We start from the raw sequence: 17,141 nt of genomic DNA on the forward strand, positions 1-17,141 counted from the left end.
GATTGCGCTCTCACACTAATTTGCCCTGTTCAGAAAATCTGGCCCATAGTGTGTGTGTGTGTGTGTGTGTGTGTGTGTGTGTGTGTGTGTGTGTGTGTGTGTGTGTCAGTGGGCCATCAAGAACATCCAGTGTTTAAAAGGATAAATGAATATGATCACCAGGGATTTCAAACAATCTCATCACTTTAACATTTGGGCTGAAAGAATATTAAAGATGTGGGAACGGAAGGCCATCACTTTCATTGTTATCCTCAATTTACATTTAAGACCAAACTTCATTTACACGTCGAGCAGGAAGATGAATATAATACAGTATAAAATGTTTGAGCAGAGATTATTCTGGGTTCATTCTGACTCTGATGAACTCAAGATGCTTCATGTACTTCTGTCACTGCTGCAAGAAAACTTCATCATCGAGATCTTCAACGTCCTCAACATTTTTTACTTACAATAGTTTTGTAAAACATTTACAGAATGTCTTTCTTTTACATTGTATTGAAAGAGCTGTTTGAGCCACTTTGTTTCTGTGTTTCTTCTCAGCTTTACCCAAATCTACAGTGACTGTGACACCAGACAGATCTGTGTTCACTGGAGAGACAGTCAATCTGAAGTGTGAGATAGAGACTTACAATGACTGGAGATATGAGTGGTATAAAGACAGTGTAAAGTTACAAACGTCTGAGGGTTACACTGTAGACAGAGACACTCTCACTATCAGAGGAGCTGCTGAGTCTGATAAGGGTCAGTTCACGTGTAAAGGTCACATTGATGGAAGATCAGTTTCATCACAAGAAGGCTCTGCTGTTTCTCTCTCTGTGACGAGTGAGTTGAGTATTATTGAGTATAATTGTCCTCATAAACTCTCTCTATGATCACATGTACAATCAAGAGACTGTTGAACTACTGTATTCTATCGCCCTTCATAACAGAACACATTATACAACAATATATTATTAACATCGTCACATGACCTCATCACATCACATGTTTAATTCAGTAATATTTTACACTCTTACATTATTAAAAAATTATAAATGTTGTACAAACTGCAATTCTGCACTGTAAAAAAAATAATTTGTTGACTTAATATATTATCTTTTGCATGTTTTTTTTTCTTACTTATTTGGATAAGTTATCTGAACTAGTTTTAGTTCACTTTAGAAAACTTCACTTTAGTTTTCTAAACTTAAATATTCTAGTCATCATAATTTCACTTTAGTTAGTTGCAAAGTTGCTTTAATCAGTATTAATTGCATTACTATATTAATTTGTAAATTACATTTGATTTAGACTAAAATTATGGCAAATTAAAATCACACAATAACACATATCAATACACAATTACATTTATTGCAAAAACAAACACACAAAAAAAGGTATCTTATGCCTGCCTCAATAGCTGTTTGCATCCAAAGTTGCGAATAATAAAATATAAAAATATTGCATAAAAAAGTGTTTCCATTGAGTCAGTCAAAGAGAAGAAAATGATCATTTCCCCAAAAAACTGGTACTAATTATCACTAGGAAAAGTGCAAAATGCACATAAAAGGTGGATGGAAACATAGCCAATGTATGTCTTGTGCTTGCCTCAGTTTTTAGATAAAGCAATTTTTAAAAAATTAAATAAAACAAGCTAGGACATCTTCTAGATCCAAAACCACAATCTCCCCTTCCAATATCACAGCCACATCCACGACAACATCTGGGCAGGCACTATCATGTCTGATGTCCTCACTCACAGTCAAGATGCCCTACATTAACCCATCAACAGCTGGCTGAAAAAAATGAGAGAGAGAGATACAACTTTTAAGTGGTGCTGCCATAAAAATATATTTATTCAAACATACATTAAATACTGAAGAACAGTAATACAATAACTATGCAATATAGTAAATATACTGAGCAAAATGTACTTCTCTAGAGTTAATTTTTCTAGCTGACTAATTCATTTTTGGACAGAATTTATTTTCTGAGGTAAATGTGACATGACATTGTTTAAAAGGTGTATATTGATGTTTATTAACGTCTGCACAGTTGAAACACTAATTGAGCGATTAGATATTTATTGTGCGACTAATTGTGCAGAAGATACAGATTTCATACATTGTACTGTATCTTAAAACATATTCTCTGATGTTCATACATGTTTATTTCATGCTGTATATACTAGTAAAGTGCAATATTCAAATGCAAAAAAGCAACATTTAAAACCACTGTCAAATTAAAGGGTTAGTTCACCCAAAAATGAAAATTAGCCCATGATTTAATCACCCCCAAGCCATTCTATGTGTATATGACATTCTTCTTTCAGACGAATACAATCAGAGTTATATTAAAAAAGGTCCTGGCTAACCCAAACATTATAAATGGCAGCCCAAAATTTGAAGCCCAGAAAAAAGTGCATCTATCCATTATAAAAGTGCTCCATACGGTTCTGGGGGGTTAATAAAGGCCTTATGAAGCAAATCGATGGGTTTGTGTAAGGGAAAAAAAAACATTTAACACATTATAAAGTAAAATATCTAGCTTTTGGCGGACCGCCTTCCGCATTCAACTCACAAAATAAGTGCAACGCCTCTCGAAGTTCAAAAGGTTTACGCCACGTCCGACATTATCGCTGTGCCAATTACGTTTTTTTTTTCTCCGCTACGTCCGATGTCATCACCGCGCCAGTTACACTTTTTCCGTAGGTCGAATACGGAAGGCGGTCCGCCAGAAGCTAGATATTTGACATTATAACTTGTTAATTATATATGGATATTTTTCTTACACAAACCCATTGATTAACTTCAGAAGGCCTTTATTCACCCCCCGGAGCCGTGTGGAGCACTTTTATAATGGATGGATGCACTTTTTTCTGGGCTTCAAATTGTGGGCTGCCGTTCACTGCCCTTATAAAGCTTTTGTTTTTTAATATAACTCTGATTGTATTCGTCTGGAAGACACCTAGGATTGCTTGAGGTCATTTTCACTTTTGGATGAACTTACCCTTAAATAGTTATTTATTTTACCTGTATCGATTCAAACACACATTTAATCATTTTCAAGGATTTCCATGAAACTTACCTGTATCTGATGGCGATCTGAGAGAGACCATGCAGTGAAGCGAGATGTAGTTTCATCTGATCCGTAAACAATAAAAAAAAAAAAAAAAAAAAATTTCATTAGGTTTTTTGACAACATGTTGCAATGTTTACACTGTACAATGACTCATAATGTGATTTAATTAGGGCTGAGTATTTGATACATTTCACAGTTTGATTTGATTTCAATTCATAAGGTTAATATTTACCAGAAATTACAGCAAATATAGTGAAACCTTTTCTGTCCTCCTCCAACCATTGGAACAGATTGACGGCACGAGTTGTTGAGAGCTCATGAACCACGTGACCGCGAGATCAAAGCGTGTTACAAACTCTGTAACATTATTTCAACGGCTCTGGGAGCGCACAGCACAAAAATATCATTATAAAACAACATAACATCATAAATACACTTTGTAGATGAGGTTAAACACTTACTTCGTGTTCTCTTCTTGGTTAAAAGTAACCTCCATGTCTGCACTGCACGACAGGTCATGTCCCCTCACTCCCAGAGAGAGAAGTTTTGGCCCGTTTAAACGCGCACAGCATATTCACAGGGCCGTGCAGAGAGTTCTTCAGAGGCAGGGGCTCAAATGTAAAAAAGGGTCAATATGTAAATATATATATATTAGGGGTGTAACGGTACACAAAACTGACGGTTCGGTACGTACCTCGGTTTTGAAGTCACGGTTCGGTACGGATTCGGTACAGCAGTTTTACAAAATTGCTTTTTATTAATTTTTATTCAACAGTGGTTTAATGAAAAAAAAACTGTGTCTGTCCTTAAATGAATTCAGTTATAACTAAAAGTTTCTTAAAGATAATGCTGTAAACTATATAGGGAGCCCTTAGGCTACATATTGCTATTAAAGATTAACTACAGAGCCCAAACTATTAGCCTAAATTCATTTGCTATTTATTTTTAGATATAAAAATCAACACTCATTAGCTTCACATAAGGCAGTTTTTGCATTAATATCTAAATCTAATAACTCGTTGTTGAAATATAATCATTTAGTGGCTGTAATTTTCATGACAGGTTTATTTAAACATACATTAAATAAACAAGACATCACTAACAGGCTAAGTGGAATATAATGAATATATATAGGCTAATATAATATATAGGCTAAAATAGTGCATGTATTCAGTGAAAGAGTTAATCTCTCTAGTGAACTCACAGCTGTGGACACTGAATGACTTCTGAGGTAAATGTGATTCTACATGACTTTGTTTGTTTACAAGCTGTTTTATTGTCTTTCCGCGGTTGAAACACCGATGGAGCGATTACACAACATATGATACGTTTCAATAAGTTGTAATGTATCCTCAACATACCTTTAGATATTCATTTCTTTAGGAAGAGATGATCGCGTTCACTCGCGCACCACGCGCTGCCGCTTGAAGTTGAACTGATACGCGTCTCTCTGTCACGTCACATATAGGCTAATAGAACGTTAAAACGGCATTTATCGTTTGAATTTCGTGAGAAAATGGACTGAATACTTAATATGTTCGTGTGGGAACTCGGATTGTAGTGTGTTCCGCGCTTTAAACAAGCCGACTGTTAACTGTTATAGATTACATTCATAACCGTTCTGTACACGCACGCACCGTACCGAAAGCCCGAAACGTAGTTCGTCTGTCCATGTAATTTTCAACCGATTTATGAATAAGAACAGAAAATTACCGCTCCACTTCACATGCCCAATGGAATTTGAACTTGCTTTGCCAGATCACGATTGGTTGGTGTAGGCCTATATAGGCTACATGACAAACGGGCATTGGTGAATTGTGTAATACTTTAAAATATATAATATATAGATTTGTAATTAAATCAACACATTAGCTCTGATTATGGATGAAAAAAAAATATTGGTTTACTTTTTTTCCCGCGAGGCCACACACTCTCTGAAAGGACCATATTTGGCTCGAGAGCCGCTTCCGAACAGAGGAAAATCAGCTGTCAACCAAAACGCACGCAACCCATAGCAACGCGTTATGGCAACGCCTCAACAGAAATTGTCCAACTTTTGAGCCGTTCGTTACTATTGTATACATTGTCATCAATGTCATGTTATAATAATCACATTTATTTAGTTTTATTGACCACGATATTATCATTGATATTTGTCTGAGAGGGGCACTTTTGATTCATTTTGAAAAAGGGCAGGGGCTCGAGCACCCAAAGCCCCCCCCCACCCCCCCCCCCTGCACATGCCTGCATATACATATTGCTATAAATCAATACATTATTAAAAACAAATGGTAAATGAGATTAAAAAAAAACATACTTTAGGTTTCCCTGTAAAAAAAAGTTATCTCGTCTGTTTCCCTCGTCTGCTCCGCACCGTCCGCGAGTCAAAGAAAATATCTCTGAGGAAAGTTTAGGTGCGCACGGACACACACACATCACAGATACCATCCCAAAACAATATAATGTTATAAACTTCATACTGTTAATGAGATAAAACACTATCTCTGTGTTAACCCTACTCGTTTGCTCAGCATCGCGAGTGTAAGGAAATGGCGTCTGTCAGTCCTGGGGGCGCGCGAGCACAGCACGTGCATTTCCTGTATGTGCGTAACTACACTCTCCGCCAGATGGCGCTGTTTTCACTAGCCGTGTTAATACAACACTAACTCTTTACTCCTTGAATTAGGATTTTGGGTTTATATGGTGTGGTATGTATAAATAAGTTAAATTAATGTGTTCATAGCTATATAATTAGAGTGTTTTATATAAATCAGCAGTACATAGTAAATTAAGTTTAGTTTACTGCAGTTAAAGAAATAGGCTAAAGTATAATTGGAAAGCCTGCAGAAAATCTAGAGCAGTTGTTTCAACTTATGTTTTTAAGTTAAAACAACAATTATACTTGTTTACTTAACTTTCAGTGTAGTTGAGGATAAGAAAACTTAAAATACCTTGTTGTCTGGACAATCTAGTTATCTCTACTGCAAAAAATTTGTTGAAAATAACTAAAATCGCAAAAATATTTTTTTTACAGTGTGTTATGTAAATATAAAATAACACTCAGTCTACATGTATGTTAAGTATGACACGATAATCCAGTGTTTAGTTTATAAAAAGTTTATCAGAAATTGCAAGTGATTTTGATGTTATCAATACAAAGTGTTCAAAATGGCCTTTCTCTAAATGCAAATGTTCTTTGAGTATTTCATTTGTGTAGGTAAAGCATGTACTCACCATACTACCGATTATAAGAAGAAGAAACTGCTCTTAAACTGTGTGTGGCACGTTTGGCTGTGGAATGGGGTTTGGCCGAGGAAAAGATTTCAGTGATTTTTTTTTTTAAATAAATAAATAATAATAATAATAATAATAAAAAAAAATAAAAAAAAAAAAAAAAAAATATATATATATATATATATATATATATATATATATATATATATATATATATATATATATATATATATATATATATATATATAAATACTTTTTTTTTTTTTTAAATAAGGAATAGAGGGAAATGCACCTTTCAATTGGATTTAATAAAATATTTGTATTGTTTTTGTATTGGTTTGTTTAAAAGTAGACATTTCAAGCTTTCTATAGGCCTATCTCTCATGTCTGTGAGGCTAGTAGCCTATATGCTGAGTTTCAGTTCATTTATGTGACGCGCTCCAGTTCTTCTTGCAGTCGAATATGGAGAAACTTTCTGCTCTTAAGTTTAAGTTATTGCGTGCACTGTCGAGTGATTCAGATTTGTTGTGTTGGCAGCTGTTATCTTGTCACAAATATTGCATTGCGCACTGTTGGCATCGAGTCTGGTGAAATGTAGCCACACTTTTGATCTTTTCCAGATCTTTTTCATCTGTGGGGGTTGGGACGCTTACCCCCTATTTAAAGGGTTAGTTCACCCAAAAATGAAAATTCTGTCATTAATTACTCACCCTTATGTCGTTCGACACCCGTAAGACCTCCGTTCATATTCGGAACACAAATGAAGATATTTTTGTTGAAAGCTGATGGCTGAGAAAGGCTTCAGATAGGCCTCCATTGGCATTCAGTACACTTATACTCCCAAGACCCATAAAAGGCACTTAAAACGTCGTTACAAAGTCCATTTCACTACGCCGAGACCTAAAGCACGATCAATGTAGAATCCAACAGCTTAGACACGCGCGTCTTCCTCTGATTGTAAACAAATCACTTCTGGGTCATCTGTCCGAACGCCGGATCTGCGTCATATTCTCGTGCATGCGTCGTGGAGGCACACACGGATGACAAGAACAAGTTGGATAAAGGTGTTATTTAGATTTTTTTTTGCGCACAAAAACTATTGTCGTCGCATCGTAAGATTATTGTAGAGTCACTGTGGTGAGATGGACTTTGTAACGTTTTAAGTGCCTTTTATGGGTCTTGGGAGTATAAGTGTAATGAATGCCAATGGAGGCCTATCTGAAGCCTTTCTCAGCCATCAGCTTTCATCAAAATATCTTCATTTGTGTTCCGAATATGAACGGAGGTCTTACGGGTCTCGAACGACATGAGGGTGAGTAATTAATGACAGAATTTTCATTTTTGGGTGAACTAACCCTTTAAAGGGTTAGTTCACCCAAAAAATGTAAACTCTGTCATTAGTTCCTCACCCTCATGTCGTTCCAAACCCGTAAGACCTTCGCTCATCTTCCAGCTGTTAGACATAGTCTACACAGAAATGTAAAAGTTTTCAAACACCTTTCTTAACTGCATAAATAATAAATGAAATATAGATTAATCATCATTAAAGCTACAATTTTCTCTGTTCCCGTTGTTCTTTGATGAACATAAATGACAGGCATCATCAGTGTTGCTGTCACTTTAAGATCGGAACATGAAGCGGATCTGACGCACTGTCCCGCGCGTCTCATTTTCTCACGTTCAAGACGTTATTTAACTAATTTAAGACTCCTAATATGAGAATACTCGACAAAACTGGTGTTTTGGCAAAATTCTCTGTGTTGTTGTTATTGTTTGTTCAAGAGCGAAAGAGATGTGTGCACGAGACTGGTGCGTGTGTGTGTGTGTGTGTGTGTGTGTGTATGTGTGTCGGGGTGTCCCTCGATTAGCTCCCTATCTTCCTAGGTGGTGAATCAGTATATTGTGTACATATTTTACCTGCTCCCGGTTACGGAGGCACTGAGACAGGCAAGAGCAGCTTCCAAATCCACAGTACTTATCTTACTGGATTTGTCTGCTGCTTTTGACACAGTTAATCACCAGATCCTCCTGTCAACTCTCATGAAGATGGGAATCTCAGGAACTGCTCTCCAGTGGTTCAAGTCTTACCTCTCAGGTAGGTCCTTCAGGGTGTCATGGAGAGGTGAAGTGTTGAAGTGACATCATCTAGCCAATGGCGTTCCCCAGGGCTCAGTGCTTGGACCACTTCTCTTCTCCATCTACATGTCATCATTGGGATCGTTCATTCAGAAACATGGCTTTTCCTATCACTGCTATGCCGACGACACTCAACTCTACTTCTCATTTCAACCAGATGATCCCACGGTTGTTGTTCGTATCGCTGCCTGCCAAACAGACATTTCTGCCTGGATGAAGGAACATCACCTGCAACTCAACCTTGCAAAGACAGAACTGCTTGTGGTCTCAGCCAACCCAGCACTTCACCACAATCTCTCCATTCAGCTAGGATCATCAACCACAACTCCATCCAGGACAGCAAGGAACCTTGGGGTTGTGATTGATGATCGGCTAAAATTCACAGACCACATCACTGCAACAACCCGGTCCTGCAGATTTGCGTTATACAACATTAGGAAGATTAGACCCTTCCTATCAGAGCAGGCCACACAACTACTGGTCCAAGCTCTTGTTCTCTCCAGACTGGACTACTGTAATGCTCTTCTAGCTGGCCTTCCGGCATGCACTATCAAACCCTTGCAACTGATCCAGAATGCAGCGGTGAGGGTGATCTTTAATGAGCCGAAGAGAGCGCACGTCACGCCTCTCTTCATCAGTCTGCACTGGCTGCCAATAGCCGCTCGCATCAAATTCAAGTCACTGAACTTACGTTCTGCCAGTGAACGACGCCTTGTGACACCATACCAAAGAGGCATGAAATCGCTCTCACGGACCTTTTCCTGGGCCGTTCCCACCTGGTGGAATGACCTGCCTATCTCAATTTGTGCGGCCGAGTCTGTAGCCATTTTCAAAAAACACCTAAAGACACGTCTCTTCCAGCAACACCTGACCAATCAAGAATAGCACTTATCATTCTATTCATTTTGTCTAATTTGTCTGTCTAATTTATTTATAAAAAATACATAAAAAACTAATAATAATTCTGTCCTGTGTGTTCTGAGCTAGATTAACTGAGACTTGTTACAGCACTTGCATATTGTTACCCTTGACTGTTCTAGTTGCTTCTATTGCTCTCATTTGTAAGTCGCTTTGGATAAAAGCGTCTGCTTAATGACTAAATGTAATGTAAATGTAATCACGTTTTCAGAAGTGGGACATTTCCGATAGCATGTGAAGGTGGCATTAAACTGGTAAAACTGTGGCTCTGCAGTCAGACCCTTCTCGATCCAAGTCTACATCTATGATATCAGCACTGAGCTGAAATAAATCAAGTGCCAAACGAAACAGAAGGCAGTCACTTGGTGCATGATATCATTTGCTATTAAACGCAAATCATTAGCAATGGAACTCCCTCGATATTTAACAAAACTAGCATCCACAGTAGTACAGGCGTAGCCGACAGGACGATCCTGTTTAACCAATCCTGCATTGAGAGAGGTTAGGACCGCCTACTGTATTAACATACCTACACATAAATAAATAAATAAATAAATAAATAAATAAATAAATAAATAAATAAATAAATAAATAAATAAATAAATAAATAAATAAATAAATAAATAAATAAATAAATAAATAAATAAATAAATAAATAAATAAATAAATGTAAAAAAAATAAGAAATACATAAATAAATGTAGACAAAAATTATAGTATAAAACAAATAATATAAAAATAGCACAATTCAAAATGATACTTTTGACAAAATTATTTATTTATTTATTTATTTTATATCTATACCTATAATATTTATTCATTCATTTATTTCTGCATTTATTTCTGCATTCATTTATTCATTTATTTATTCATTTATTTATGCATTTCTATATTTGATTCTTCATTTATTTATTTATTTATTTCTACATTTATTTATTTCAGCATTTATTTATTTATTTATTTATAAATACATTTAAAAAAAATTTCAGGCCTATATTTGATCCAGCATGTCACAAAGGGAGTTCTGGGTTGAGTGCGGCTAAACCAGGGCTATTCAAAATTCTGACGGGGCTATAGCCCCCCCTAGCCCCGGTGTAGCGCCGTCACTGTTCAGAAACCCAGAGTGACCAAATGATGATGATTTAAAAAAGGAAGGCAAATGGTTTTATGTGTAAAGGACAGTAAGTAGTCTAACAGCAAGGGAATTAAAGAAACATGCACTATTAGATGGATGAAAAATTACACAAATTATGTGTAAAACACTCTAATTTAAACATATTTTGCCGGTGCTAAAAAAAAAAGTGTAGAAGAAATTACACATTAATGTGAAAACACAATTTTTACAGCATTTTATGTGCAGAGTAGACTGATGTGCTCATCTGATGGATTTGTGAAGGCAGCACAGATGTGTCCGTATCCCACAATCCTATGCGTTCCCATTCGGTGATATTTGAGCTAGAAAATGAAAGATGGCTGAAAGTTGTGGTTCCTGGTCAGTTTGTGTGTTAATGTGTGTTTTTTGACCGTTTTCCACGTCTGATGTAATTTCTAGCAATACATTTTTACTGTAGTAATTCAATATTTGTTTGGTCTATAACTATAACTCCTGAACCTCCCGCTGCCCTGTATCTGGCTCTCTCATTGGCTGTAGGTCATCGCTGATGTCATTTTCAGTCAGAACTCATTTCACACAGCAGATTTTGAATCGGCGACAGATGTTCCCCTTCGAGGGAACTCGCACTGCGTCGACGAGTGACAACACTCTGGGAACGCCCACAGCGTTGCGCGTCTGAAGTATGAATAAAATCAAGCCAATCTGATTGGTGCTGCGTCATGACGGCATTCCAGGAAGATACAAAGGGACGCTGATGCATACACACAACAGCTTTTGCTCTTCAGCTGAACGCTCTGTGTTTGTCAGTCTTATTTGGTGTTGTTTGTCTACCAACGTTGTTTTTACAAGCATTTTCTCATGGCTCGCGAACTCCGTGGCTGGTCCCGTGCCTGTTGAGGCAGCACGGTTGATCAATCATGGGACTCGCAGATGGGTCTGTCAAGGGAACCTGAGAGTGCTGAGGCATCTTCTCCTTCCCTGTCTGACAATTCCATTGTTCTCCTTCTCCGTGTGGAAGCCCGCGCTGCGGCTTCTTACCCTGGGGTGGAGGACCCGATGCGTGAGCTGTCTGATTCTGAGGAATTAGACGGGCTCCGTATCGAGGCTTGCCATTTCACTAGTGCAAGATTCAATCTCGCGTTGCCGAGGCGGCACGTAGATTCGGGTCTGCTAGTAAAGTGATACAACGTGACACAATGAGAAGGCATGTGATACTGTTGGGTGCGAGGCATACAGTCAGCTCCTGAGTTCACTGTATTGTGGCTGCATTTAATTCTGAGGAATTAAAATATTATCTGGCTTTGAGGAGTTAGATACTTACTCGGTCCATCACCCAAGCGTGTTTGACTTGTCTGGATATTCATCTAAGATGGGAGCAAATTATGCATGGGCAGTTCCTGAGGGGTCTGCTTCCATGCATGGTGAGGCTGCTCCTCCTTGGAGCCCTCTGGAAGTTGATGTCGTTCTCGCCGCCTTGTGGCCTGCGGGACACATCAGTTTCAGGCAATTGCTAATCACAGTGTCCGCCTTAGTGTTGCGGCCCTGTCGAGTTGCTCCCTTAGATGAGGCCCCTGCTGGCCAGCCCCCTCTCCCGGGTAGGAACGATCGAGGTCGCCTCCCCTGTGGAGTTTTCGGGAATGCTGTGCTCCCGCCGTCTAGTATGCTTTGGGCCATATCATTTCCCCGCACACGAGCGCTGCACCAGCCGCCTCTACCAAGACCTGCGGCGGTCCAGCAAACGCGTAAGCTCAACGAAAATCTTCCTCGATTTCGCCCTGCCGGTTAGCCGCTTCAGGGGGTCGGGGAGGAGGCTCGGTTGACACCCGAGGCTGGCCTCGAGAGGCTGGTTCCCTTAGCAGATTATCTCGCCGCATGGTTATGCCTCCGAATATATCTACATGGGCCCTGCGTACTGTACAGGCCGCAGTTCAGTACCCTCCCCCGAAGTTCAACAGGGTGGTCTGGACTGTGGTCGGCCCGGAGCAGGTGCGGGTTATGGAACAGGAGGTACACTCTCTGTTGGTTAAGGAGGCTTTTGAACGTGTTCCTCCGCCAGACAGGGAGTACGGGTTGAACTGAGATCATGGTTCCTAAGAAAGATGGCGAGTTGCGTCCAGCTTCAGATCGGAAGTACTTGGATCGTTCTCTGAGCAGATTCAGATTCAAGATGCTCGAGCATTTCCTTGTCATGATTCAGATCCAGTCTGAGGACTGGCCTGTCACGGTGGATCTAAAGAGGACGCATATTTCCAAGTATCCATCCTTCTGTGTCACAGGGAATTCCTGAGGTTCGCTTTCGGGGCCGAAGCGTATCATTATCGGGTTCCTCTATACGGCCTGGCTTTTTTCCTCGCGAGTAGCAGCAGTTCGGCACTGAGATGTTGTCCTTGGCTGCTCTCAGTGCTTGGGGCTGAGACTCTACACGCACAGCGCTTCATTAAAATCAGTGAAGTTGTCTACACAGCATAATGAAATGTGTGATTATAATCAGCCCTGATGTCCAGATCGTCACAGTCACACGTGTCCACCAAACAGGGCTCAACCATAGTTCTGACCTGAATAAAGTGTGTCTTCTCTGTATTTTGAGTCTATAAGTCAGACTGTGTGTTTGACAGTGTGTCATTAATACATCAGTATGGAGCTCAGTTCACTTCCTCTAATGCTCTGAGTATTATTGTATCTTTTTTTTTTTTTTTAAATGATGTGAATCAATGATCATTTATAATAACCATTTGTAATGGTTGAATGGATGTCGTTTCAGTTGAATCAAGACAGCATCAGCTAAATATTCTAGCTATGAGTTTTCTTCAATCTTTTTCTTTCACCCAAACTCTCCAGTAATTTTTGACTTCCATTGATCTGAAAGAATAAAGATATACTTGATTTGATAATGGAGATGGACAGAATTGAGCTGATGGATAGAAGATTATAGAGTTGTGGTTGAGTTTCTGCTGTAAGAGAAGCATTCTGACCCAACAGCACAATCAGTTTGTGTGTGTGTGTGTGTGTGTGTGTGTGTGTGTGTGTGTGTGTGTGTGTGTGTGTGTGTGTGTGTGTGTGTGTGTGTGTGTGTGTGTGTGTGTGTGTGTGTGTGTGTGTGTGTGTGTGTGTGTGTGTGTGTGTGTGTGTGTGTGGGCATGTTTTTGTGAAATATCAGGACACAAATGTGTATAATGACATGGGTATGACATAGGTATTACAAAAAGAGGGTGAAATATGAGGACGTTACCCATGTCCTCACTTTTCAAAATGCTTATAAATCATACAGAACAAGTTTTTTTTTCACAGAAAGTGAACTGCACAGTCTCCTGTGAGGGCTAGGTTTAGGGGCAGGGGCAGTGTAAGGGGATAGAAAATACGGTTTGTACGGTATAAAAACCATTACGCCTATGGAATGTCCTCACATTTCACAAAAACAAACGTGTGTGTGTGTGTGTGTGTGTGTGTGTGTGTGTGTGTGTGTGTGTGTGTGTGTGTGTGTGTGTGTGTGTGAAATATCCTCAACCCTTAAAGCTCTGTTTCTGTTCATTTGAGGCTCACACTTTTGGTCATAAATGACAGAATATCATAGATGTAAAAAAAAATATGAAATTAATTAACTATATTTCTCTTTCATATAGGCTACGTATATATATTATTTTGTATTTTGGGGGCATTTCATGCTGTACTAAATAATATGTATCTCCATATTATGACCCATTTAATCCATAAAAAGTATGTATTTTCATTATTGTGCTCTTTTTAAGCATTAATGAACCGAGTTTAATGTCCACATGAAATCAGAATGGCAGTTGTTTGTCTTCTAGTATGAATATGTGAGTCTCAGTGTTATCTATACGCTAGTGTTGCTCCACAACAATGACACAATTCACATGTAGAAGATATAAGAGATCAAAACTTACAGTCTCTCACTTCAGCCAATGAGGATCAGTGATGTTGATGACATCACTCTGCACTTCAGCTTCTCATCAGATCTTCTGTCCAATCAAATGCTCTCTAGAATCTGCTCTTCAAAATATCTTCTGTTGTGCAGTGACATTTATGCAGAGTTTTGGACAGGTTGAGTCAGTTCAATTGATTTTGTGAGATGTTTAACCATAACTTCTGTTTGTGCACTTCTTACAGAGAAACCTGAAGCTGTTCTGAGTGTAAAGCCTGACCCATCACAGATATTCAGAGGAGAGACTGTCACTCTCACATGTGCCGTACAAGGGGAAGGATGGACATACAGATGGCAGTGTGATGGTAAAAATCACAACTCTAATGAGAAAGAGTTCAAGATCACTGTAGATCACACACAGATGTGCAGGTGTAACGTCTGTAGAGGATCAGGATCAGGATCAGGATCAGTCTGCTCTTACTCGAGTGATGAAGTGACTCTGACTGTGACCGGTGAGTGATCATCACTGACATCAAGATCTGCTCAGATATTAACCCTTTCATGCATGAATAATGGAAAACATTATCTAAATTTTTTTAAGATTCTTTTTATTACTTTAATATGATGCTAAAATTGAAATCCATTTTAATTTTTTACAAAATTCAGTTTTATTTAAAAATTATTTAACTGTCCACGTATGCAACAAAGGCGTTAAATGGGACAAAAAGCCACAGATGACAATATGGAATATTGTGCTTTTATTATGTCATTATATGCTATGCATAACAGCTCAGATATTTAAAACATTAATATTACAATATAACAACGATAAAACACATAGTGTAGGAACTATAATGCTCGTTACATATTTGTGGAAACCTAATAGGGTGAATCTCCAACTATGGTACTTTTTGGACCTGGACATTTTCAGAAAATGAAACATTTTTAATTTAAAAATTACTGGCATAATTTGTTTCCCCAGTATGATTAGATACCTGCCCTGAAGTTGGCTGTGCTGATTTTTATGAAATAATATGTATTTTTTTACATTTTTTACAGACATCGCAAAATAAATTGTCATTTCCACAACCGAACAAAAACATGTGTTTTCAACCAAAAATTTTGAAATATTTGTAGTTATAAATATATTGGGTTACACATAACACTTGCATCCTTCCAAATTGTAAATTGATGTATTTCTCTGAAATGCAACTGTTAAGATTTTACAAAGTTAACACCAAAAAAAGCTGAACACTAAGCCACTGAAACCTTTCATTCATATTTCTGACATTTTCAAATCTGATATTTTTCAACTCGTATACATATACTTTACCCTTAACTGCTAAATAAACAAAACCACCACCATTACCTTAACTTTTTTTTTTCATATTTTACCAAACAATATTTGTGGCTGTGGAAATGACAAGGGAAAGGCGGGTTATGGTGAAAATAACATTTCAGATATAAAACCTGTAGTAGAATTATAAATGATGGAAATGTAAATGTGACCTCAATGTGTGGGACAAAATTAATCTCAAATTCAAGTTTGAAGTTTATTCTTATTTTTAAGATTTTAGTCTTTCCCTGAATAGTCTGGAATTCTCTGCTGATGTTTTGGGTGCCATCTTAAAGAACAACAGAGAGACTATGTCAGATTTGTTGTAAACAATAAAATATCTCAATTTAAAACAATCTCTATGACATTATATGTAAAGTTTATGTGTTTACACTATATTTTTAGTACTACAGGCAAACTACTTTGCTTTTAAGCACAGACAATGTCCTTGCCAAGCCAACCTGTCTTTATCACTTCCATGGAGACAGATGTGGAAAAGACGGTTGTGGAAATTACATTTTCCCCCTTTCCCTCTAATACCTCATGTGACTAGCCTGTTAGTGTTAGTTTTAGAGTTAGCATTAAATAATCTCAAATATCACCTGATGAAATTGCAAAAATCCAGAAAAGTTTCCATCAGAATGAATTATGAGCGGTTCAGAAATGACATACAATAAACATACTCGCAGTATTTCTCGTATTTACCTTGATATATCTCCAATTTATTAACCTCTGCTGGGACCATTCTTTCATTCAGCCATGTGGTTTCCTCTGGAGTGTCAGTTACTATGGTTACTGAGTATACAAATCTAGAACACTGAGCCTGGGATTGCATTTAATGCAGAGGTGTGGAAATGAAAGTGAACCCAAGGGACAAGTGTTCAAAATGTTTAAAATATATCAAATTGAAAAGAAATATAAAAAAAAATATTAGATTTGAATGAATTGGGTTATAATGCATAGTTTCTGTTTGAATTTTATAATTAACTGCACAATACATCTGTTTGCGCCATTATAAAAAGCATGTCTTAAAGGGGTGATGAATTGAGAAATCAACTTTCCTTTGAGCCTTTGGTATATAAAAGTTCATCGTGATATAAGAATATCCTGTACGTTTCAGAGCTGAAAACGTCCTTATTAGTCAAAGAAAAGCTTTTGTAGACACCAGGCCCAGCAAACGAGAGATCTCAGAATATGTCGACCACTGACGTCATAGGACGCAGAAGCTCCGCCTCAAGCCCCGCCCACCGACTAGTGGAGCTAAACGATTCGGAATCGATTGTAAACAAGACACAGGTCGAGACTGGATTTGCAGACATAATATATTGAGATTAAAACACAATGCTGTGCCTTCTATATTGGATCCGACAGGAATGAAGCAACACACTTATGTGAGTAAAACATGTTTTTATATGTGTTAGTATTGCATTGTTACAGATCGTTTGATATCTATTGATTACATAC

At 38.0% G+C, this 17,141-nt stretch overlaps 1 protein-coding gene and 1 long non-coding RNA gene across 2 annotated transcripts in view; one reads left to right on the top strand and one right to left on the bottom strand.

The window, feature by feature from the left end:
- LOC307120077 (basement membrane-specific heparan sulfate proteoglycan core protein-like) overlaps window positions 1-17,141 on the top strand; it is a 335,684-nt gene that overhangs the window by 209,203 nt on the left and 109,340 nt on the right. The window lies entirely within an intron of this gene.
- LOC307120634 lies at window positions 1,333-4,882 on the bottom strand. The gene is made up of 4 exons (XR_013815831.1): window positions 3,522-4,882; window positions 3,293-3,439; window positions 3,067-3,122; window positions 1,333-1,775 (listed from the first exon to the last, which is right to left on the bottom strand). It is a non-coding gene; the product is annotated as an uncharacterized lncRNA (long non-coding RNA).

The sequence above is a fragment of the Gobio gobio genome, assembly GCF_949357685.1.
Source record: "Gobio gobio genome assembly, chromosome: 2".
Classification (NCBI taxonomy): Eukaryota; Metazoa; Chordata; class Actinopteri; order Cypriniformes; family Gobionidae; genus Gobio; species Gobio gobio.